Source organism: Salvelinus fontinalis, chromosome 9, assembly GCF_029448725.1.
Source record: "Salvelinus fontinalis isolate EN_2023a chromosome 9, ASM2944872v1, whole genome shotgun sequence".
NCBI classification, from domain to species: Eukaryota; Metazoa; Chordata; class Actinopteri; order Salmoniformes; family Salmonidae; genus Salvelinus; species Salvelinus fontinalis.
The window spans coordinates 12,251,121-12,276,497 of record NC_074673.1 but is presented as its reverse complement, the minus strand read 5'-3'; the positions used below and the strand labels follow the sequence as shown (position 1 = coordinate 12,276,497).

The following is a 25,377-nucleotide window of genomic DNA, read 5'->3' as shown; positions in this document are numbered from 1 at the left end:
TGTTGGACAAGGTGTCTTTTGTCCAGAACAGTCGTTGTTTGGATTCAGAACGGACACTTTCCCTCTTCATTTAGCAAGCACACTAGCCGGGTGGCACGACACTCTCCATGTCAACAAACGGAAGAGAACGGAACACGGCAACTCCCGAAGAAATTTCAATAATCTGATGAAACTATATTGAAAAAACATACTTTACGAGGATATGGTGACATGTATCAAATAAAATCAAAGCCGGAGATTGTAGTCGCCTATAACGGCAGCTAAACAAAAGGCAATCCCACTGTCCAGCTCGCGCTCTTCAGAGTACCGAAAATGGGGGACACGTCATTCCAAGATGATGTGTTCCATCTCAGACCAAGATAATCACCTCATTTCTTCTCTCACAGCCTCTTGACACCCAGGGGAAGGTGTATGACGTGCATGTATACTAATAGGTCTCGTGCCCATTTATAGGCAGGAAGAAGAACAGAGCATCGATTTCAGACTTTCCACTTCCTGGTCAGGAAATGTGCTGCAGAATGAGTTCTGTTTCACTCAGAGAAATAATTCAAACGGTTTTAGAAACTAGAGAGTGTTTTCTATCCAATAGTAATAATAATATGCATATTGTACGAGCAAGAATTGAGTACGAGGCCGTTTGAAATGGGCACATTTTATCTGGCTACTCAATACTGCCCCTTGCAGCCCAAACAGGTTTAAACAACAATGAACATTGTGCCAAATCATGTCGTTACTACCCTGCATGAATCTGCTGGGAGTTAACCAACCAGGTCCAATGTTAGCTAGCTAACATTAGGCTCTAACTAGTAAAGCAAATGACTTTGGGATACGAATAATAACGTGATACATGTGACGTTAGCTAGGGAGCCAGCCAGCTAACGTTAGCTAGCTAGCTTACAGTACACTTTAGCTTAAGACATGTAGCTAGCTAGCTAGGTAAACAATGAACTTAGCTTGGTAAACAACGTGTAAGCTAGCTAGCTAACAGTACACTTCAGCTTGAAATGAAACCACTTCCTGTCAAAATTAGAAATGTGTAATATCTGAAAATGTAGCTAGCTAGACTGTCTTACCTGTATACATCCTCATGCATGATGGACGCGTCTTCCTGCCATGCCATGGTTGCCCTTAGTTTGAAGATGTAATCAGGAGACAGGTGTTTTCTCCATCTCTTTAGCTATCATATTGTCACGATCGTCGTTACGTGAAAGAGAGGAGGACCAAGGCGCAGCGTGAAATGAACTCATATTTAATTAACGAAGACGAAGAACACTTACAAACTAAACAAAACAACAAACCGACAAACGTGAAGCTATATAATGACAAGTGTAGACACAAGCAACTTACACATAGACATAGACAATCACCCACAAACTACCTAATGACTATGGTTGCCTAAATATGGCTCCCAATCAGAGACAACGATAGACAGCTGTCTCTAATTGAGAACCAATCTAGGCAACCATAGACATACATACACCTAGACTAAACACCTAGACTAAACACTGCCCCATAACCATACAAAAAAACCTAGACAATACAAAACACATACTTCACTCATGTCACACCCTGACCTAACTAAAATAATAAAGAAAACAATGATAACTAAAGCCAGGGCGTGACACATATTTTGATTCCACTGATTTCAAAACTCGATCCTCCAGAAAGTAGAGAGCAACACTTATGCAGCTCGACTACACGATACATAAAAAAATCAGCTTTCGACAGGATTACCAACACAGACTGACCAGCTCATATAGACAGAAGCCTTCTATATGGCAGACCAATCCAAACTCCTCTCTTGGCATGTCCAGCTCACTCATTATCTCAGCCAATCATGGGTAGTGGGAAGGTTGCTGACTTTTTCTGTGGCTTAAAACTTCTTATGGCTGCAAGCCCGACATCGGTACACTTATGACAACAGCCAGCTCAAGTGCAGGGCGCGAAATTCAAAATATATATTTTTTAAATATTTAACTTTCACACATTAACAAGTCCAATACAGCAAATGAAAGGTACACATCTTGTGAATCCAGCCAACATGTCCGATTTTTCAAATGTTTTACAGCGAAAACAGCACGTATATTTATGTTAGCTCACCACCAAATACAAAAAAAGGACAGACATTTTTCACAGCACAGGTAGCATGCACAAAGCCAACCTAACTAACCACGAACCAACCAAACTAACCAACAAACAACTTCATCAGATGACAGTCTTATAACATGTTATACAATAAATCCATGTTTTGTTCGAAAAATGTGCATATTTCAGGTATAAATCATAGTTTACATTGCAGCTACAATCAGAAATTGCACCGAAAGCAGCCATAATAATTACAGACACCAACGTCAAATACCTAATTACTCATCATAAAACATTTCTGAAAAATACATAGTGTACAGCAAATGAAAGACAGGCATCTTGTGATTCCAGCCAATATTTCCGATTTATTAAGTGTTTTACAGCGAAAACACAATATAGCATTATATTAGCTTACCACAATAGCCAGAAAGACAAGCCATTTCCCAGTAGCAAAAGTTAGCGATCGTAACAAACCAGTAAAAGATATATTTTTTTTTGACTAACCTTGATATTCTTCATCAGATGACAGTCCTATAACATCAGGTTATACATACACTTATGTTTTGTTCGAAAATGTGCATATTTAGAGCTTAAATCAGTGGTTACACATTGTGCTAACTTAGCTACTTTTTCCACAACGTCTAAACAGCAAAGATATTTTTCTGACACGTTTTCTGACACACATATTCTGACCAAATAGTTATTCATAAACATAACTAAAAAATACATGTTGTATAGGAAATGATAGATCCATTAGTTCTTAATGAAATCGCAGTGTTAGAATTCTAAAAAATAACTTCATTACGACATCCAGCTTCGGTATAGCTGAGTACCCCAAAGTTGGGCGCCGGCGACTAGTTCACATGCACAACAGATATATGAAATAGCATCATAAAATGTTTCTTACTTTTGGTGATCTTCCATCAGAATGTTGGACAAGGTGTCCTTTGTCAAGAACAATCGTTGTTTGGATTTAGAACGTCCATTTTCTCTCTCGATTTAGCAAGCGCATTAGCCAAGTGGCTCGAAGCTCTCCTTGTCAACAAACGGAAGAGAACGAAACACGGCAAAACTCCCGAAAAATTTTCAATAATCTGATGAAACTATATTGAAAAAACATACTTTACGATGATATGGTCACATGTATCAAATAAAATCAAAGCCGGAGATATTAGTCGCCTATAACGGCAGCTAAACAGAAGGCAAATCCAAGTCCCCTTTCGCGGTCTCCAGAAAACAGGAAATGGGCGGACACGTCATACAAAGAGCTTGTATTCCACTTCAGACCAAGATAAACACGAAATTTCTTCTCTCACCGCCTCTTGACATCCAGGGGAAGGTGTATGAAGTGCACGTATACTAATACGTATCATGCCCATGAATAGGCAGGAAGTAGAACAGAGCATCGATTTCAGACTTTCCACTTCCTGGTCAGGAAGTTTGTACCAAATGAGTTCTGTTTGACTCACAGATATAATTCAAACGGTTTTAGAAACTAGAGAGTGTTTTCTATCCAATAGTAATAATAATATGCATATTGTACGAGCAAGAATTGAGTACGAGGCCGTTTGAAATGGGCACCTTTAATCAGAGCTACTCAATACTGCCCCTGCAGCCATAAAAAGTTAACCAACAAGGCTCGTAATTGAATTGTTTTATTCATTTTTACATATGGCATACAAGTTTGTAATTAAGGCACATGAAAGTTCACAGGCATTTCTGCCAAAAAACACATTTTGATAAACCACCCCCAAAATACGTTAAAATGGCTCTCCAGTGAAGTCGTGACTTGCAATATTCGCCTAGTTTCCTGAAATGGGTCACTAATAACAATGTACTATTGTTATTATTACTACTGAAATTAACTGTATTTCATTAACCTCATTGTATTAAACTGTATTTACTGGAATGCTGTACCACTATACTGCTTTGGCAATATCTACAAATTGTATTTCATGCCAATAACGCAATCTGAATTTGAATTTGATCTTAACAAGCCAAAGAGACTACCTCCAGAGAGGTAGACAGAGAGAGACAGATAAAGCGACAAAGGAAAAGAGAGCGAGGAAGCAGTAGATCATTTGGAGAAATGAATGAATAAGTTGGAGGCGATGTCGACGTTGGTGATCCTCACAGCACTGAGACATTATTGATTTCTAAAGAGAAAATGCATTCTTTATGCATCCAGAGAGCTTATCTTTCTCCTAGTTGCTTTGTCTAGCCCAGCCCAGCCCAGCCCAGCCCAGCCCAGCCTAGCCCAGCCCAGCCCAGCCTAGCCTAGCCCAGCCCAGCCCAGCCCAGCCCAGCCCAGCCCAGCCCAGCCCACCCTAGCCCAGCCCAGCCCAGCCCAGCCTAGCCCAGCCCAGCCCAGCCTAGCCTAGCGGGGGCTGGTGAACAACACTGGTTGGTGAACCAAAGGCATGTCTCCACCATCTGCTCCTTTTAACAGAAAGCTGTGAATCAGCTCTTTAATTTCTGAAGGAGGGGAGTGCCGCGCATCCCCAAAGCTCTTTATCTGCAGGGATGGAAACAGCAGAGAATCAAAACGGAGATGGAAATCTCCATAGATAACCAAAGAAATGAAGCAGGGCTCACTGTTAGTGCTCATGGCAAGGCTATGTGGTAAACAGGGTAAACCTAACTTTTTGGGACTGAACTTGCAGTTGTTATCAGGTTATTATACATTCTATTGGCCTGGGTGGAATTTCTCGCATGGGTGGGCAAGGTTTTATCAAACAGATTTTTCTGCACCATCTGAAAATGTTTACCTGGAATATTGAATGCAGTAATGTAATCTGTGTGTGTGTGTGTGTGTGTCAGGTGTGTGTGTGGCTCTGTGTGTGTGTGCGTTAAGGTAATGCTACCATCCTGGGAGAGTGTGTGTTGCCTGCCTCGGTGCTGAGGGATAGCGCTGCAAAGTTATCAGCTCTTTTCATTTCTGGGTTGACACTGTCAGTGAAGGATTTGGAGGTGAGGTGAGTAGCTGTGGATTAAAGATCATATCAAAGCCAGGAAGGGGGAGATAGGGGGTGAAGCTGCAGTTCCTGGAGATGGGGAGAGAGAGCACCAAGTTTCCTAGTTGATCAGAGTTGCAGGGTGGCAGAGACTGTGATGAAGATTGTTGCAAGGTGTGTGGTACGTGCATCAGAGAAATAGAATGTATGGCTTTTACATTCAAGGACATCGAGAAACACTACTTTACTAAACTGAGGGAAGTTGCTGTTGTTGGAGGGTGTATAGCAACAACCAACAAAACAATAACAACTCGACTTCTAAAGATATTGTGAGGGAGTTTTGTGAAGGAGTGCATCTTTGGTGCGACAGAAGAAATCCATTTTAATGTTTGAGCTTTACAGGGTTTAGAGAATGAAGAAATGTGTTCCCCTTGGATAGCCATATCCAAGAATCGCTTAGCAATGAGACGATTAAGTGCACACATTAATCCAGGAGTCAGAGCAATCTTGTAATCCACTCAGTATGCTAATTGCCTTTTCTTTTCCAGCAAAGGAGTTTACAGGCCATTAAATGGCACTGAGCAGTTGACAAAGGATAGCCAACATGTTTCTCCACCCACTCTCTCTCTCTATTTCTCTCTATTGCTCTATTTGTCGTTCTCTCTCTCTCTCCCTTTCTCTTGGTCGTTCTCTCTCTTCTCTCTCTCTCGTTCTCTATTTCTCTCTCTCTCCTTGTTCCCTTTTTCCTCATTCTCTCTCTTTCTCTCTTTCACACTCCTGCTCTATTTCTTACTTGGATGGGAGCTGTTGCTCACCCAGACTTCAATTCCCTCAATCTTCTAGGAAAAATACAGAATTGGTATTAGGTATCCCATGTCCTGATCAAATAGCATGGTTGCACTTAAGATTCTGACATTTCTCTTTGGAACACTTTGAGTTTCAAGGACTTGGGAGAGGTTTTTGCGGAGTGTGGACAGTGTTTCCTACAGCTCTGAGGTTGTAACCAGGGATTTTTCTGCTATTGAAATCCTTGGGAGGTGCCAGGTTTCCTCCAGACGTGACGCTTGGCATTCAGGCCAAAGAGTTCAATCTTGGTTTCATAAGACCAGAGTATCTTGTTTCTCATGGTCTGAGAGCCCTTTAGGTGCCTATTGGCAAACTCCAAGGCTGAAATGTGCCTATTACTGAGGAGTGGCTTCCGTCTGGCCACTCTACCATAAAGGCCTGATTGGTGGAGTGCTGCAGAGGTGGTTGTCCTTCTGGACGGTTCTCCCATCTCCACAGAGGAACTCTGGAGCTCTGTCAGAGTGACCATCGGGTTCCTGGTCACCTCCCTGACCAAGGCCCTTCTCCCCCGATTGTTTAGACGGCCATCTCTAGGAAGAGTCTTGGTGCCACAACTTTGGAAGTATGCTTGGGGTCATTATCCATTTGGAAGACCCATTTACGACCAAGCTTTAACTTCCTGACTGATGTCTTGAGCTGTTGCTTCAATATATCCACATGATTTTCCTACCTCTTCATGCAATCTATTTTGTGAAGTGCACCAGTCCCTCCTTCAGCAAAGCACCCCACAACATGATGCTGCCACCCCCGTGCTTCACGGTTGGGATGGTGTTCTTCGGCTTCCAAGCATCCCCCTTTTTCCTCTAAACATAACGATGGTCATTATGGCCAAACAGTTCTATTTTTGTTTCATCAGACCAGAGGACATTTCTCCAAAAAGTACGATCTTTGACCCCATGGGCAGTTGCAAACCGTGGTCTGGCTTTTTTATGGCGGTTTTGGAGCGAACCAAACTTGTGGAGGTCTACAATTTTTTTCTGAAATCTTGGCTGATTTCTTTTGATTTTCCCATGATGTCAAGCAAAGAGGCACTGAGTTTGAAGGTAGGCCTTGAAATACATCCACAGGTACACCTCCAATTGACTCAAATTATGTAAATTAGTCTATCAGAAGCTCCTAAAGCCATGACATCATTTTCTGGAATTTTCCAAGCTGTTTGAAGGCACAGTCAGCTTAGTGTATGTAAACTTCTGACCCAATGTAATTATGATACAGTGCATTATAAGTGAAATAATCTGTCTGTAAACAATTGTTGTAAAAATTACTTGTGGCATGCACAAAGTAGATGTCCTAACCGACTTGCCAAAACTATAGTTTGTTAACAAGAAATTTGTGGAGTAGTTAAAAAACAAATTTTAATGATTCCAACCTAAGTGTATGTAAACTTCTGACTTAAACTGTATACTGAACTAAAATATAAATGAAACATGAAACAAAATATAAATGAAAGTGTTGGTACCATGTTTCATGAGCAGAAATAAAAAGATTCTTGAAAGTTTCCATATACACAAAAAGCTTATTTCTCTCAAATGTTTTGCTCAAATTTGTTTACGTCCCTTTTAGTCAACATTTCTTCTTTTCCAAGATAATCCACCCACCTGACAGGTGTGGCATATCAATAAGCTGATTAAACAGCATTATCATTACAGAGGCGCACCTTGTGCTGGGGACAATAAAAGGCCACTCTAAAATGTGCAGTTTGTCACACAACACAAGGCCACAGATGTCTCAAGATTTTAGGCAGCGTACAATTGGCATGTTGACTGCATGAATGTCCACTAGAGCTGTTGACAGAGAATTTAATGTTAATTTCTCTACCATAAGCCGCCTCCAATGTCGTTTTAGAGAATTTTTTAGTACGTCCAACTGACCTCACAACCGCAGACCATGTGTACGGCTTCGTGTGGGCGAGCGGTTTGATGATGCCAATGTTGTGAACAGAGTGCCCCGTGGTGGCGGTGGGGTTATGGTATGGGCAGGCATAAGCTAAGGACAAGAAACACAATTGCATTTTATCAATGGCAATTTGAATGCGCAGAGATACCGTGACGAGATCCTGAGGCCCATTGTCGTGCCATTAATCCGCTGTCATCACCTCTTGTTTCATCATGATAATGCACAGCCCGTGTCACAAGGATCTGTACCCAATTCCTGGAAGCTGAAAATGTCCCAGTACTTCCATGTCCTGCATACACACCAGACATGTCACCCATTGAGCATGTTTGGAATGCTCTGGATCTACGTGTACAACAGTGTGTTCCAGTTCCCACCAATATCCAGCAACTTCGCAAAGCCAGGAGTAGGACAACATTCCACAGGCCATAATCAACAGCCTGATCAACTCTTTGCGAAGGAGATGTGTCGCACTGCATGGGGCAAATCATGATCACACAAGATATTGACTGGTTTTCTAAACCACGCCCCTACCATTTTTTTGGGTATCTGTGTCCAATACAAATACAAATACAGATGCATATCTGTACTCCCAGTCATGTAAAATCCATAGATTAGGCATTCATTTATTTATTTAAATTGACTGATTTCCTGATATGAGCTGTAACTCAGTAGAAGCTTTAACATTGTTGCATGTTGCGTTTATAGTTTTTTTTAGTATATTTTGTTTAGAAATATATTTTTTATTTTATTATATATATATACTGTATATAAAAAAATATATATATATTTTTGGGATGGTAAAATGTTTTCAGTGTAAACTTAAACGACTAAAAGCAAATATAAGGTATGTAGGAAAGATAATGGACCTATATATTTTTTTATAATATAATCTTTGAAAACTAACAATCACTATAATAAAGCTAGACAGTCAGGGAGAATTAAAAATTAAAAATTCCAAACCAATGGATTTAGCAGAATAGATTTATTATGTTTGAGCAAAAGAACACAGCATTAACCATGTCAAATTGCATAGAATTCTAAGAAATGTGCTTAAAAACTGCAACATTTGTTTCAGCTGCATGGCAAATTCAAAAATGTATATACACTGCCAAGATGGGGGCCTCTAAAATTTGATATAAAATTCAGCCACGGTCCGACTGCTTCCCCGCCCCATGCGACACCCACCACCTAGACCCTTTTTGGTCCAGAAAACCCATGGTAACTTTGGTCTGTATCTGACCGCAGTACAATTTATGAAAGAGAAAGAGAGCTAATGTCTCCTACTATCCCACTCTTTCTCTTTCTCCCATTGTCCCACTATAACTCTCTCTCTCAGCACTCTGTCCTACTCTTTTTCTCCTTCTCTCTCCATACACGAGAGGTTTACTAAGGTAAAGTGCACCATTCACACTGCACCTCTGCCTGCGTACTACTATGTGGTCTTCAAGTGGCCTCCCTCGGCAGCATTGAGTCGACATGATGGATGTTGTTTCAAACCAGGTTTCTCGCTACACTGATAAAACAAACGTGTCAAAACAAGCTGGCTGGCATTGTATGCAGATAACGATAGTCACAGATTATGATACGATTTGTGCTTTTTGTTAATTTGTGGTGCCAACTGCCAGGGAATGTGACGAATGACTTAAAGTGACAATGCCGGCATGAAGCCTAAACTGCAAATGTGCTCGGTAATGACCAGAGTGTGTTTTGGAGATGCCACTAATGAGTGTGGCCATTAGGCACAAATTACGTTATAAAACCTGGGGAGTTAGGGCTGTTAGGGCTGAGTTAGGGCTATGCTGGCTGGGAGAAATGGCTGCCTGGGAGTTACACCTCTCCATGGATTTATTGGATGACCTCCATGATCATAAACTGGTTGTCTCTCATATTCATCAGAAACGAACGGTTTCAATACAGGCCAAAAAAGAGAGAGATAAGAGATACTGAAGCTAGCAGGAGCTTTGTTGGGTTCTCCTGTGCAGGGAGCTTACTTCCTTTTGTGATCTCTGTACTGTAATCTAAGCTTTGTCATACATCACATGATAACCTCAGGGTATCTTTTAGCATCTGGAGAGGTGGTGCTAGGTCACGATGTGATGCTCTCTGGCTCCAGGAAGGGAAGGCAGGTCCACGGTGTGTGTGGGTGGGGGTTGGGAGGTAGGGAGGTGGGGCAGTTGGAGGTTGTGTGTGGGTGGATGGATGAAAACCCAACGTCTCTGCGACTGCTCACTGAATGGAAATCAGGATAGACTCGAAAATGGGTGGGAGGAGAGTAAAATTTATGAACACGGGCTAAACCGAAATGGATAGTTAAAGGTATGTTCTATTTTTCAGTGGTCCTGAATATTGAAAGGGGGAAAGATATCTCTCTTAACCATCAGACATAACAGAATAATTCAATCCACTCAAAAGGAAAATGTGAAGTAATTTGGTTTTGTTACCATGAATGATCTTGTTCTAGGGATGCACTTACAGTTGTATTTTACAAAGATGATTCCAATTTTCCTAAGTAATCCCAGCAAACCAACGTTCTGTGAATGTTTCTAGTTCATTAGGTTGCCCAAAAAGTCCTAATAACACAAAAACTGTCAAGTTGTACTGATGATTGTACAACGATTGTATAAAACCTTCACTATGTTGCAAGAACATTCCCAGAACACATTTTGTCATTACATGACCTACTAAGATCCTTAGGGGAATGTTCTGTGGTGGTTGTTATAGATGTAGTGCACAACATTTTTGTGAAGGTTAGGATAACATTCCAAGAATATTTAATTTAACCCCCCCCCCAAAAAAATATATATATATGTTTTTAGGATGTTACCATCTTAATGTTAGATAAAACCCTAACTAGAACATCATGTGAATGTTAGCTAATATCCTGCGAATGTTCCTGGTTTTCTGGGATTATATTCAACTTGTTTTTCCTGTGTTATTACTGTATGGTTGCATACCAGCTAAAGCACCATTTTAAAAGGTTGGACAGAGCTTAGAGATGTGTTCTTAACTCATTTGCCTGGTTAAATAAAGGTTTAATAACAAAATAAAAAAGTTTAAAACAAGGCTGAAAGACCAACCGAAGGGAAGATCAAACAACTCTGAAAATGAGGTCATTTCCACACATCCTTTGATCTGTCCATTTTTCATGTAGGAGACGAATGGCGTACAGAGGGATCTATCATAGCGACCAGCTTTAAGCCCCCAAAATTACAAACAAACTAAAGGCGAAGGATCGATAGAGAGTGTCTCATGGAATGATGAACTGGCACTTCGGGGTGGGGGAAAATCAATGTCTCTCACTCTCTTTCTTCTCTCTCTTTCTCTCCCTCTCTCTCTCTCTTTTGCACCACCACACACTAGTGTTTTACTGTGTGTTTACTGAGTCTGTGTGGGTTTTCTTACCACAGTGATTTAACATCCAAATGTTTATTTTTCCCTCTTCCAGCATCGACACTTTGACCTGTGAGAGAGAGGAGAGTCCTATAATGGCCCATAGGATAAGCAGTAAAAGTAAGTACATCAGGATGGATTTACTATCTTAGTGACCCACTCCCTGGTCTCCATACTGTGGTTCATTAAAAGTGTGTTTTAAAATATATACTGTATGTTGATCAATACTGCATTACAATTAGGGCTGTGATGGTCATGGAATTTTGGATGACGGTTATTGGTTAGCCAAATGACCGTGGTCACCGTTATAATAATTTGTATAGCTCCTGACTGCATGTGCTGCTGTAGAAAGGAGGCATTACCTAGGCAACCAAAGACTCATTTGCTACAACACCTTGCTTGTTTCAGCAAGGAGAAACAAAGTTTCATCATGTTGTAAAGAGTTCATGTAACCGTGGAAATGGACTCAACCGCAAAAATGCCCGGCCGTCCCTTCTTCACTCAGCTATTCGTCCCGTTTGCGGTTTCTTTTATTTTCATTACGGTCTTCATCCATAATTGTCAGTTAGACGATTATACGGTAATTCTTCCAGCCTTAATTACAATCTTTAAATCTCCGCATTTAACATACGAAATACAGCTGAAAGGGAAACAGGGAATGCTATGTAATGTAAGAAAATGGCTGACCGTGAGACGGGGACGTATACAGTATTATCTTGTAGGAGTTCCCTGGCTACTATAACCACATTATGATCTGTCATGTGGTAGAGGAAAGACCTAGTAGCTATGTGGATATCTATGTTTCCTGTGAGAGATGTGGCTGTATGTAAAGGTACTTTACCACCTTGATAACTGTCAGGAGACACATTATACAAAAAATCTCTGCTCAAGTGTGTGTGTGTGTTTTTGTGTATGTGTGCTATTCTATATGTTTGGAATATTGCTGCATCCTCGGTGTGTGTTTGCCTGTGTGTGTGTGTGTGCTCCCTACTCAATGTACTCGTGTGATATTTGTGTGTGCCGACTGTTTGTGTGCCCGTGTGTGTGTGCACCTATAGTATGTGTGTGCATGCGTGCATGCTTATGTGTGTTTGTTTGCTGAATGTTTCTTTGCCTGTGCGTCTATGTGCGTTTGTGAGTGATTGAGTGAGTGTGTATTACTCGTTTGTGTGGTACAGTATTTGTTTCTGTGTGTGTCGGTCATGGGCGTAGCCTGGTTTCTGGCAGCAGTGTGATGTGGGCGAAAGCTCCAGTTCCTTCGCAAGGCAGCGTTGTCAGCACTGGAGAGCTCCTCCTATGAGACCGCTCAAGTTCCCCCATAAGGCAGCGCTGTCAGCACTGGAGAGCTCCTCCTATGAGACCGCTCAAGTTCCCCCATAAGGCAGCGCTGTCAGCACTGGAGAGCTCCTCCTGTCATTCATGCCATCTGAAATTTGGGCTGTGAGATGAAGCAGGAGACAGGTATCCGTCGGAGGGCCTCTTTCTTCTCTGAGCCGGGGGAATTGAGGCGAGGAGGGCTGGTTTGTGGTGTGTGTGTGTCTGCGTGCGTGCGGGCGCGTGTGTGTGTGATGCTAGTGAAATATTCATACATGAGTGGGGTTTGACAAGCTCCACTTGACACTTTCATACTCATTTTCATCTCTCACTGTTCATCACAACACTCCAGTGGAACACTGTACTCTTGACATGTATAGTAGTTGTTGGTTGCCTACAGTTTAACATGTAGTTATACAGTATGTTGTCATGACTGAAGTAAGAGTAGCATATATAATTCAGTGTCTAGATACAGTATACAGTATGCAGGATAGTATCTATTCTGATGCCTAGTCACTTTACCTTGCCTTCATGTACACATCTACCTCCAATACCTCGTATTCCTGCACATTGATCTGGTACTGGTACTGCCTGTATATAGCTCCACATTGATCTGGTACTTCCTGTATATAGCTCCATTCTTGTGTATTTTATTCCTCTTGTGTTACTATTTTAATTTGTATTTTATTTATTTTTGTACTCTGCATCATTGGGAAGGGCTCGTATCCAGGCATTTCATGTTAAAGTCTAAACCCGCTGTATTCGACTCTTGTGACCAATACGATTTGATTTAGATTTTATATTCAGCATTTATTTTAATTTGTTTTATTTTACCTTTATTTTAACAGGGATGACATATTGAGACATCAGCCTCTTTTACAAATGCACCCTGCGTATAAAACATAAATATACACATCATACCCAAACTGCCATATGTATTAAATTCCAAGATGGCGTAGCAGTTGGACGTGTGTTTTTGTCTTGTCCCTTCCTGTCCCTTGTAAACATAGTTTTTCCTTGTTTGTTTTTTCTCGTATATATATTTTTTTCATATTTTAATATCACTTTCTATCTACGGACTGAATATACTCTCCTGCAACCCGCCTCACCCAATGTGGTATGGATCTGCTATTTTATACTTAAAAACTCATCAACTCATCAAAAGCTAGCCAGAAAACTGGCTACCAGCTAACTGGCTACTAGTTAGCTATGGCCCGCTAGCTGTCTAAAGTACATCGGACTGTTAGCTTAAGAGGCCCATCGGACAAATTCTTTGGCCACTATTCCCACCATACGGAGCCCTGCTGATCCGTCGCCTGAACCGTCGCCTGAACCGGAACCCCAACAGAAGCTAGCCAGCTAACTAGCTACTAGCTAGTAGTCAGCTGGCCACTGCTAGCGGTCATCAGCCACCTCTAGCATGGACAACTCTCGCCAGTCTGCACAGCGCGACTCAAACCAGAGCAAATCGTACTTATTTTTCTCCATATCTCCGGATTCCTACCGCAAGCTCTGAACCGTTTTTTTCTTTCTTCACCTGGATCACCGCAGCTAGCTAGCTGCTATTCGAGTGGCCACTCCTGGCTAACATCACTGTCCCGAAGCAATAACCAATTAGCCTGGAGCTAGCCTTGCTAGGCCCATCTCCCGGCTAGCCAATGAGGTCCATCAGCCACTACTTGGGCTACAATACCTCTTTTTGCCAACTGGCTTGGACCCCCGCCAACTCATCACGACTGGACCACTGACGTGATTCGCCCGCCGTCGCTTCGTCCCCTGAAATCCCATCCGCTAGCATGCTAGCCGCGGCCTGCTAGCTGTCCAGAGCACATCGGACGGTTAGCTTAAGAGGCCCACAGGACAAATTCTTTGGCCACTATACCTATTCTGCCAATTGGCCTGGTTTACCACACGGAGCCCTGCTGATCCGTCTGCCACAACAGACTTTCTTCCGTCGCGACGTCCCTCCAAGGCCCTTCTGTTAGCTTGCTAGCCCCGGACCACTAGCTGCCTGAAGCCAATCACTGGACTCCTATGATCACTCAGCTACACATGCCTCTCGCTAACGTCAATATGCCTTGTCCATTGCTGTTTTGGTTAGTATTTATTGCCTTTTTTCACTGTAGAGCCTCTAGCCCTGCTCAATACGCCTTATTAAACACTTTAATTCCACCTACCACACATGCGCTGACATCACCTGGTTTAAATTATATTTCTAGGGACAATATCTCTTTCATCGTCACTTTATGCACAGGTTTACCCTCACTGTATCCACATCCTACCATACCTTTGTCTGTACATTATACCTTGAATCTATTCTACCGTGCCCAAAAAATCTGCTCCTTTTACTCTCTGTTATGAACGTACTATACAACCAGTTATTTTAGCCTTTAGCCGTACCCTTATCCTACTCCTCCTCTGTTCCTCTGGTGATGTGGATGTTAATCCAGGCCCCGCAGTGCCTAGCTCCACTCCCATTCCCCAGGCACTATCATTTGTTGACTTCTGTAACCGTAAAAGCCTTGGTTTCATGCATGTTAACATTAGAAGCCTCCTCCCTAAGTTTATTTGATTCACTGCTTTAGCACACTCTGCCAACCCGGATGTCCTAGCCGTGTCTGAATCCTGGCTCAGGAAAACCACCAAAACCCTGAAATTTCCATCCCTAGCTGTAACATTTTCCGACAAGATAGAACTGCCAAAGGGTGCGGTGTTGCAATCTACTGCAGAGATAGCCTGCAGAGTTCTGTCTTACTATCCAGGTCTGTACCCAAACAATTCGAGCTTCTACTTTTAAAAATCCACCTCTCCAGAAACAAGTCTCTCACCGTTGTCGCTTGCTATAGACCACCCTCTGCCCCCAGCTGTGACCTAAACTGGGACATGCTTAACACCCCGGCCATCCTACAATCTAAGCTTGATGCCCTCAATCTCTCACAAATTATCAATGAACCCACCAGGTACAACCTCAAATCCGTAAACACAGGCACCCTCATAGATATCATCCTAAGCAACTTGCCCTCCAAATACACCTCTGCTGTTTTCAACCAAGATCTCAGCGATCACTACCTCATTGCCTGCATCCGTAACGGGTCTGCGGTCAAACAACCACCCCTTATCACTGTCAAATGCTCCCTAAAACACTTCAGCGAGCAGGACTTCCTAATCGTCCTGGCCCGGGTATCCTGGAATGATATTGACCTCATCCCGTCAGCAGAGGATGCCTGATCATTCTTTAAAAGTGCCTTCCTCACCATCTTAAATAAGCATGCCCCTTTCAAAAAATGTTGAACCAGGAACAGGTTCACTCCAGACCAGTCTGCCCTTGACCAGCACAAAAACATCCTGTTGCGCTCTGCATTAGCATCGAATAGCCCCCGTGATATGCAACTTTTCAGGGAAGTTAGGAGCAAATATACACAGGCAGTTAGGAAAGCTAAGGCTAGCTTTTTCAAGCAGAAATTTGCATCCTGTAGCACAAACTCAAAAAAGTTCTGGGACACTGTAAAGTCCATGGAGAATAAGAGCACCTCCTCCCAGCTGCCCACTGCACTGAGTCTAGGAAACACTGTAACCACCGATAAATCCACTATAATTGAGAATTTCAATAAGCATTTTTCTACGGCTGGCCATGCTTTCCACTAGAGGTCGACCGATTAATTGGAATGGCCGATTAATTAGGTCCGATTTCAAGTCTTCATAACAATCGGTAATCGGTATTTAATCGGTACCTTTATTTAACTAGGCAAGTCAGTTAAGAACACATTTTATTTTCAATGACGGCCTAGGAACGGTGGGTTAACTGCCTTGTTCAGGGGCAGAATGACAGATTTTTACCTTGTCAGCTCGGGGATTAGTTTTTGCAACCTTCCGGTTACTAGTCCAAAGCTCTAACCACCTGCCTTACATTGCACTCCACGAGGAGCCTGCGTGGCAGGCTGACTACCTGTTACGCGAGGGCAGCAAGAAGCCAAGGTAAGTTGCTAGCTAGCATTAAACTTATCTTATAAAAAACAATCAATCTTAACATAATCACTAGTTAACTACACATGGTTGATGATATTACTAGTTTATCTAGCGTGTCCTGCGTTGCATATAATCAATGCGGTGCCTGTTAATTTCTCATCGAATCACAGCCTACTTCGACAAACGGGGGATGATTTAACAAGCGCATTCGCGAAAAAAACGCTGTCGTTGCACCAATGTACCTAACCATAAACATCAATGCCTTTCTTAAAATCAATACACAAGTATATATTTTAAACCTGCGTATTTAGTTAATATTGCCTGCTAACATGAATTTCTCATAACTAGGGAAATTGTGTCATTTCTCTTGCGTTCCATGCAAGCAGTCAGGGTATATGCAGCAGTTTGGGCCGCCTGGCTCATTGCGAACTGTGTGAAGTCCATTTATTCCTAACAAAGGCCGTAATTAATTTGCCAGAATTGTACATAATTATGACATAACATTGAATGTTGTGCAATGTAACAGCAATATTTAGACTTAGGGATGCCACCCGTTAGATAAAATTCTGAACGGTTCTGTCACGTTCCTGACCTGTTTTCTGGTGTTTTTTATGTGTGTGATGGTCAGGGCGTGAGTTTTGGGTGGGCAGTCTATGTTTTCCGTTTCTATGTTGGTTTTGGGTTGCCTGGTATGGCTCTTGATTAGAGGCAGGTGTTTTGCGTTTTCCTCTAATTGAGAGTCATATTAAGGTAGGGTGTTCTCACTGTTTGTTTGTGGGTGATTGTCACTGTGTCTGTGTTTGTTGCACCACACGGTACTGTCTCGTCTCGTTCGTTCGGTCGTTCCTGTTTATGTGTTCCTCGTTTCATGTAAGTTCATAGTTTAGGTCTGTCTAGTTCGTTTTGTTGTTTTGTAAAATTATTCAAGTGTTCTTCGTGTGTTTAGTTTCGTCTTGTTTAATAAAGTTCATTATGTATTCACAACCCGCTGCGCCTTGGTCAACTCACTCACCGAAAGAGAGCCGTTACAGAATCACCCACCAAACCCAGATCAAGCAGCGGGTTAACGGACAGCAACGACAGCAGCAGCGCAAGAAGGAGGAATGGACTTGGGAGGATGTTTTGGATGGGAAAGGTTGCTACACATGGGAGGAGATCCTGGCTGGAAGGGATCGCCTCCCATGGGAACAGCTGGAGAAACTGAGGAGAGCAGAGGCAACCGGAGAAGGGAACCGGAGTTATGAGGGGACGCGTCTAGCACGGAAGCCCGAAAAGCCCGTGAGTACCACCCAAAAATTTCTTGGGGGGGGGGCTAAGAGGTAGTGGGCCGAGGGCAGGTAGGAGACCTGCGCCCACTTCCCAGGCTAACCGTGGAGAGCGGGAGTACGGGCAGACACCGTGTTACGCAGTAGAGCGCACGGTGTCTCCTGTACGTGTGCATAACCCAGTGCGGGTTATTCCACCCCCCCGCACTGGTAGGGCTAGATTGGGCATTGAGCCAAATGTCATGAGGCCGGCCCTACATATCTGGCCACCAGTACGTCTCCTTGGGCCGGCTTACATGGCACCAGCCTTACGCATGGTGTCCCCGGTTCGCCAACACAGCCCAGTGCGGGTTATTCCACCTCCCCGCACTGGACGGGCTACGGGGAGCATGCAACCAGGTAAGGTTGGGCAGGCTCAGTGCTCAAGGGAGCCAGTACGCCTACACGGTCCGGTATTTCCGGCGCTACCTCCTCGCCCCAGCCCAGTACCACCAGTGCCTACACCACGCACCAGGCTTCCAGTGCGTTTTAAGCGCCCTGTTCCTCCTCCACGCACTCTCCCTATGGTGCGTGTCTCCAGCCCAGTGCCTCCAGTTCCGGCACCACGCACTAAGCCATCTGTGCGTCTCCAGAGCCCTGTACGCACTGTTCCTTCTCCCCGCACTCGCCCTGAGGTGCGTGCCCTCAGCCCGGTACTTCCAGTTCCGGTACCACGCACCAGGCCTATAGTGCGCTTCGAGAGGTCAGTGTGCCCTGTCCCTGCTCCCCGCACTAGCCTTGAAGTGCGTACCGTCATCCCGGTACCTCCAGTTCCGGCACCACGCACCAGGCCTACTGTGCGCCTCAGCAGGGCAGAGTCGGCCGTCTGCCCAACGCCTTCTGCACTGCCTGTCTGCCCAGCTCCGTCTGAGCCATCTGTCTGCCCAGCTCCGTCTGAGCCATCTGTCTGCCCAGCGCAGTCTGAGTCATCTGTCTGCCCAGCGCAGTCTGAGCCATCTGTCTGCCCAGCGCCGTCTGAGCCATCTGTCTGCCCAGCGCCGTCTGAGCCATCTGTCTGCCCAGCGCCGTCTGAGCCATCTGTCTGCCCAGCGCCGTCTGAGCCATCTGTCTGCCCAGCGCCGTCTGAGCCATCTGTCTGCCCAGCGCCGTCTGAGCCATCTGTCTGCCCAGCGCCGTCTGAGCCATCTGTCTGCCCAGCGCCGTCTGAGCCATCTGTCTGCCCAGCGCCGTCTGAGCCATCTGTCTGCCCAGCGCCGTCTGAGCCATCTGTCTGCCCAGCGCCGTCTGAGCCATCTGTCTGCCCAGCGCCGTCTGAGCCATCTGTCTGCCCAGCGCCTTCTGAGCCATCTGTCTGCCCAGCGCCTTCTGAGCCATCTGTCTGCCACAAGCCATTAGAGCCGCCCGTCTGTCCCGAGCCATTAGAGCCGTCCGTCAGTCAGGAGCTGCTAGAGCCGTCCGTCAGTCAGGAGCCGCCAGAGCCGCCAGCCAGTCAGGAGCCGCCAGAGACGCCAGCCAGTCAGGAGCCGCCAGAGACGCCAGCCAGTCAGGAGCCGCCAGAGACGCCAGCCAGTCAGGAGCTGCCAGAGACGCCAGCCAGTCAGGAGCTGCCAGAGACGCCAGCCAGTCAGGAGCTGCCAGAGACGCCAGCCAGTCAGGAGCTGCCAGAGACGCCAGCCAGTCAGGAGCTGCCAGAGGCGCCAGCCAGTCAGGAGCTGCCAGAGCTGCCCTCCGGTCATGAGCTGCCCTCCAGTCATGAGCTGCCCTACAGTCATAAGCTGCCTTACAGTCATGAGCTGCCCTACAGTCATGAGCTGCCCTACAGTCATGAGCTGCCCTACAGTCATGAGCTGCCTTACAGTCATGAGCTGCCCTACAGTAATGAGCTGCCTTACAGTCATGAGCTGCCACTCAGTCATGAGCTGCCACTCAGTCCGGAGCTGCCACTCAGCCCGGACCTGCCAGAGTCCCTCAGCCCGGACCTGCCAGAGTCCCTCAGCCCGGACCTGCCAGAGTCCCTCAGCCCGGACCTGCCAGAGTCCCTCAGCCCGGACCTGCCAGAGTCCCTCAGCCCGGACCTGCCAGAGTCCCTCAGCCAGGACCTGCCCCTTATCCCGGTGCTGCCCCTTATCCCGGTGCTGCCCCTTATCCCGGTGCTGCCCCTTATCCCGGTGCTGCCCCTTATCCCGGTGCTGCCCCTTATCCTGGTGCTGCCCCTTCATTTAGGTGGTTTTAGTTGGAGGGTGGTCATTGGGAGGGGGATACAGAAGCGGGGAGTGACTATGGTGGTGTGGGGACAGCGTCCGGAGCCTGAGCCACCACCGTGGTCAGATGCCCACCCAGACCCTCTCCTGGACTTTGTGCTGGTGCGCCCGGCGTTCGCACCTTGAGGGGGGGGGGGGGGGGTTCTGTCACGTTCCTGACCTGTTTTCTGGTGTTTTTTAAGTGTGTGATGGTCAGGGCGTGAGTTTTGGGTGGGCAGTCTATGCTTTCCGTTTCTATGTTGGTTTTGGGTTGCCTGGTATGGCTCTTGATTAGAGGCAGGTGTTTTGCGTTTTCCTCTAATTGAGAGTCATATTAAGGTAGGGTGTTCTCACTGTTTGTTTGTGGGTGATTGTCACTGTGTCTGTGTTTGTTACACCACACGGTACTGTCTCGTCTCGTTCGTTCGGTCGTTCCTGTTTATGTGTTCCTCGTTTCATGTAAGTTCATAGTTTAGGTCTGTCTAGTTCGTTTTGTTGTTTTGTAAAATTATTCAAGTGTTCTTTGTGTGTTTAGTTTCGTCTTGTTTAATAAAGTTCATTATGTATTCACAACCCGCTGCGCCTTGGTCAACTCACTCACCGAAAGAGAGCCGTTACAGGTTCTGTATTCCACTGAAAGAATAAACGTTTTGTTTTCGAAATGATAGTTTCCGGATTCGAGCATATTAATGACCAAAGGCTCGTATTTCTGTGTGTTATTATGTTATAATTAAGTCTATGATTTGATATTTGATAGAGCAGTCTGAATGAGCGATGGTAGGCAGCAGCAGGCTCGTAATCATTCATTCAAACAGCACTTTCGTGCGTTTGCCAGCAGCTCTTCGCAATTCTTCAAGCATTGCGCTGTTTATGATTTCAAGCCTATCAACTCCCGAGATTAGGCTGGTGTAACCGATGTGAAATGGCTAGCTAGTTAGCGGGGTGCGCGCTAATAGTGTTTCAAACGTCACTCGCTCTGAGACTTGGAGTGGTTGTTCCCCTTGCTCTGAATGGGTAACGCTGCTTCGAGGGTGGCTGTTGTCGATGTGCTCCTGGTTCAAACCCAGGTAGGAGCGAGGAGAGGGACGGAAGCTATACTGTTACACTGGCAATAGTAAAGTGCCTATAAGAACATCCAATAGTCAAAGGTATATGAAATACAAATCGTATAGGGAGAAATAGTCCTATAATTCCTATATTAACTACAACCTAAAACTTCTTACCTGGGAATATTGAAGGCTCATGTTAAAAGGAACCACCAGCTTTCATATGTTCTCATGTTCTGAGCAAGGAACTTAAACGTTAGCTTTTTTACATGGCACATATTGCACTTTTACTTTCTTCTCCAACACTGTTTTTGCATTATTTAAACCAAATTGAACATGTTTCATAATTTATTTGAGGCTAAATTGATATTATTGATGTTTTATATTAAGTTAAAATAAGTGTTCATTCAGTATTGTCGTAATTGTCATTATTACAAATAAATAAATAAAAATATTGGCAGATTAATCGGTATCGGCTTTTTTTTGGTCCTCCAATAAACGGTATCGGCGTTGAAAAATCATAATCTGTTGACCTCTACTTTCCACCTGGCTACCCCTACCCCGGTCAACAGCCCTGCACTCCCCACAGCAACTCGCTCAATCCTCCCCCATTTCTCCTTCTCCCAAATCCAGATAGCTGATGTTCTTAAAGAACTGCAAAACCTAGACATTCTGGACCCTCTCTTTTCAAAATCATCTGCTGAAATGGTTGCAACCCCTATTACTAGCCTGTTCAACCTCTATTTTGTATTGTCTGAGATTCCCAAAGATTGGAACACTGCAGCGGTCATCCCCCTCTTCAAAGGGGGAGACACTCTAGACCCAAATTGCCACAGACCTATATCCATCCTACTCTGCCTTTCTAAAGTCTTTGAAAGCCAATTCACCAAACAGATTACCGACCATTTCGAATCCCACCGTACCTTCTCCGCTATGCGTACGTTCATGGGTATGGTCATGGGTGCACCTCAGCCACGCTCAAGGTCCTAAACGATATCATAACCGCCATTGATAAGAGACATTACTGTGCAGCCATATTTATCGACGGGCCAAGGCTTTCGACTCTGTCAATCACCACATTCATTTTGACAGACTCAGCAGCCTTTGTTTCTCAAATGATTGCCTCGCCTGGTTCACCAACTACTTCTCTGATAGAGTTCAGTGTGTCAAATCGGAGGGCCTGTTGTCCGGACCTCTTGCAGTCTCTATGGGCGTGCCACAGGGTTCAATTCTCGGGCCGACTCTCTTCCCTGTATACATCAATGATGTCGCTCTCGTTGCTGGTGATTCTCTGATCCACCTCTATGCAAACGACACCATTCTGTATACTTCTTTGGACACTGTGTTAACTAACCTCCAGACGAGCTTCAATGCCATACAACTCTCCTTCCGTGGCCTCCAATTGCTCTTAAATGCAAGTAAAACTAAATGCATACTCTTCAACCGGTCACTGCCTGCACCTGCCCGCCTGTCCAGCATCCAGCATCTCCAATCCAAAGTTAAATCTAGAATTGGCTTTTTATTTTGCAGCAAAGCATCCTTCACTCATGCTGCCAAACATACCCTCGTAAAACTGACCATCCTACCGATCCTCGACTTCGGCGATGTCATCTATAAAATAGCCTCCAACACTATACTCAACAAATTGGATGCAGTCTATCACAGTGCTATCCGTTTTGTCACCAAAGCCCCATATACTACCCACCACTGCGACCTGTATGCTCTCGTTAGCTGGCCATCGCTTCATACTCGTCACCAAACCCACTGGCTCCAGGTCAGCTACAAGTCTCTGCTAGGTAAAGCCCCGTCTTATCTCAGCTCACTGGTCACCATAGCAGCACCCCACCCGTAGCACGCGCCTTTCCTTCCAGTTCTCTGCTGCCAATGACTGGAACAAACTGCAAAAATCTCTGAAGCTGGAGTCTTATATCTCCCTCACTAGCTTTAAGCATCAGCTCTCAGAGTAGCTCACAGATCACTGCACCTGTACATAGCCCATCTGTAAACAGCCCATCCAACTACCTCATCCCCATGCTGTATTTTTTTATTTATCTTGCTCCTTTGCACCCCAGTATCAGTCATCTTCTGCACATCTACCATTCCAGTGTCTAATTGCTATACTGTAATTACTTCGCCACCATGGCCTATTTATTGGCTTACCTCCCTTATCTTACCTTATTTACACTCACTGTATATAGATTTTTCTTTTTTCTACTGTATTATTGACTGTATGTTTGTGAATTCCATGTGTAACTCTGTTGTTGTATGTGTCGAACTGCTGTGCTTTATCTTGGCCAGGTCGCAGTTGTAAATGAGAACTTGTTCTCAACTATCCTACCTGGTCAAATAAAAAAATAAAAAATGAATGTAAAAACACAGTCATGGGAAGCACAAATACAACATCACAAATCACCCAGAAAAACAGTTACCTTCACCCTCAAACAAGTTCCCAATCAATACTTTGAATTGCCCAAACTCCACAAAACATCAATTTTGTTCCAGCAATACGATGCATTAAAAGTAAAAGCAGATTTACCTAGCTTGGTGGAGACCCTAGAAACCTCCATATTATAAATAGGGTTCTATACCTTCAGGATCCCAATGCTATTGCTAATGTTATTCCAGATGGTTAAACTGATCCATCAAACAAAGTGACCAGGTTAGGCAGGCAAAATGCACCATTAAATCCAAATAAGATTCCACTCTCCAAATGGGGCTGAAGGTCTCAGAACACTTAATTCATTTCTACCAGATTAGTGGTGGAATATTCTCTAATGTCAATAACAGAAATGCTGCTCTCCTGACAGCAGGCCTCTTTTAATCCAAGCTACTCACAGTGAGACAGCATTGATTGCTGCTGCCATGCTCTGCATAATTCAGCCATGCTGCTCATCCTCATAGAGCGATAAAAATATTACCCTCAGGGGAAAAAGTAAACAGGAGAGTTAAAGTTGCAAATCATCACTTCATCCCCCTTTCTTTTTTCTCCAGTAGCGTCTCCGTAGCTCATCATGAGGACGAGGCCCTATCTCCACGTTCTGTAGAAATATCAATATAGATTCATGAGTCTCCCTGAAGCAAGGTCCTCAGCTAATTAAATCTGTTATCACTTTGTAGTGTAAAAACAGCAGAGGGGGGGCTGCATGTTGAAATGAGGGCCAGTAGAGTTTTACTTAACAAAGAAAGATAATTGGGTTCAGGGCCGTTCGTTCTCCTCATAAAACACAGAGGTTTCTACTCCCCATCAGGCTGCTGATATCACAATCCTCCCTGATGAGAGAGAGAGAGAGAGAGAGAGAGAGAGAGAGAGAGAGAGAGAGAGAGAGAGAGAGAGAGAGAGAGAGAGAGAGAGAGAGAGAGAGAGAGAGAGAGAGAGAGAGAGAGAGAGAGAGAGACCGCGAGGGAGAGAGACCGCGAGGGAGAGAGACCGCGAGGGAGAGAGACCGCGAGGGAGAGAGACCGCGAGGGAGAGAGACCGCGAGAGAGAGAGACCGCGAGGGAGAGAGAGAGAGAGAGAGACCGCGAGGGAGAGAGAGAGAGAGAGAGACCGCGAGGGCGGAGAGAGAGAGAGAGAGAGACCGCGAGGGAGAGAGAGAGAGAGAGAGACCGCGAGGGAGAGAGAGAGAGAGAGAGACCGCGAGGGAGAGAGAGAGAGAGAGAGACCGCGAGGGAGAGAGAGAGAGAGAGAGACCGCGAGGGAGAGAGAGAGAGAGAGAGACCGCGAGGGAGAGAGAGAGAGAGAGAGAGACCGCGAGGGAGAGAGAGAGAGAGAGAGAGACCGCGAGGGAGAGAGAGAGAGAGAGAGACCGCGAGGGAGAGAGAGAGAGAGAGAGACCGCGAGGGAGAGAGAGAGAGAGAGAGACCGCGAGGGAGAGAGAGAGAGAGAGAGACCGCGAGGGAGAGAGAGAGAGAGAGAGACCGAGGGAGAGAGAGAGAGAGAGAGACCGAGGGAGAGAGAGAGAGAGAGAGAGACCGCGAGGGAGAGAGAGAGAGAGAGAGACCGCGAGGGAGAGAGAGAGAGAGAGCGGCACGGAGAGGGAGAAACAGAGAGAGAGAGGTTACATGGAGGAGCAAGACACCACCGTCAAGGGCACGACAGACAAGCACTCGTTTTGTCTTGAGGGTTTAAGTCAGTGGTGGAATGGAGAAGGTAATGGGATTCAGGGGAGCTCCAGACAGAGCTGGAATTCTAATGGAGGACAGAGGGAGGAGAGACTCTCTGTAGGAGTGCATGAACTCCTTTCATCTCTGGGGTATGGTTCAGTCTATCAAGGTGCTGCATGTTTTAGTGCTGCTCTCGTATGACCCAGGTACTAGCATGCTCACACGTCTCACTCTCCTATTCACCTATACACCATCTTGGACACCAGCCGAA

At 45.0% G+C, this 25,377-nt stretch overlaps 1 protein-coding gene across 4 annotated transcripts in view; it reads left to right on the top strand.

Moving 5' to 3' along the window:
* The window catches only part of LOC129862075 (alpha-1,3-mannosyl-glycoprotein 4-beta-N-acetylglucosaminyltransferase C-like), a 198,867-nt gene that overhangs the window by 76,874 nt on the left and 96,616 nt on the right, over nt 1-25,377 (top strand). For all 4 annotated transcript variants that reach the window (XR_008760719.1, XM_055933422.1, XM_055933420.1 and 1 more), the window contains exon 2: nt 11,227-11,291. The gene's annotated coding sequence lies outside the window, so the exon portion shown is untranslated. The remainder of the gene's footprint in view (nt 1-11,226; nt 11,292-25,377) is intronic.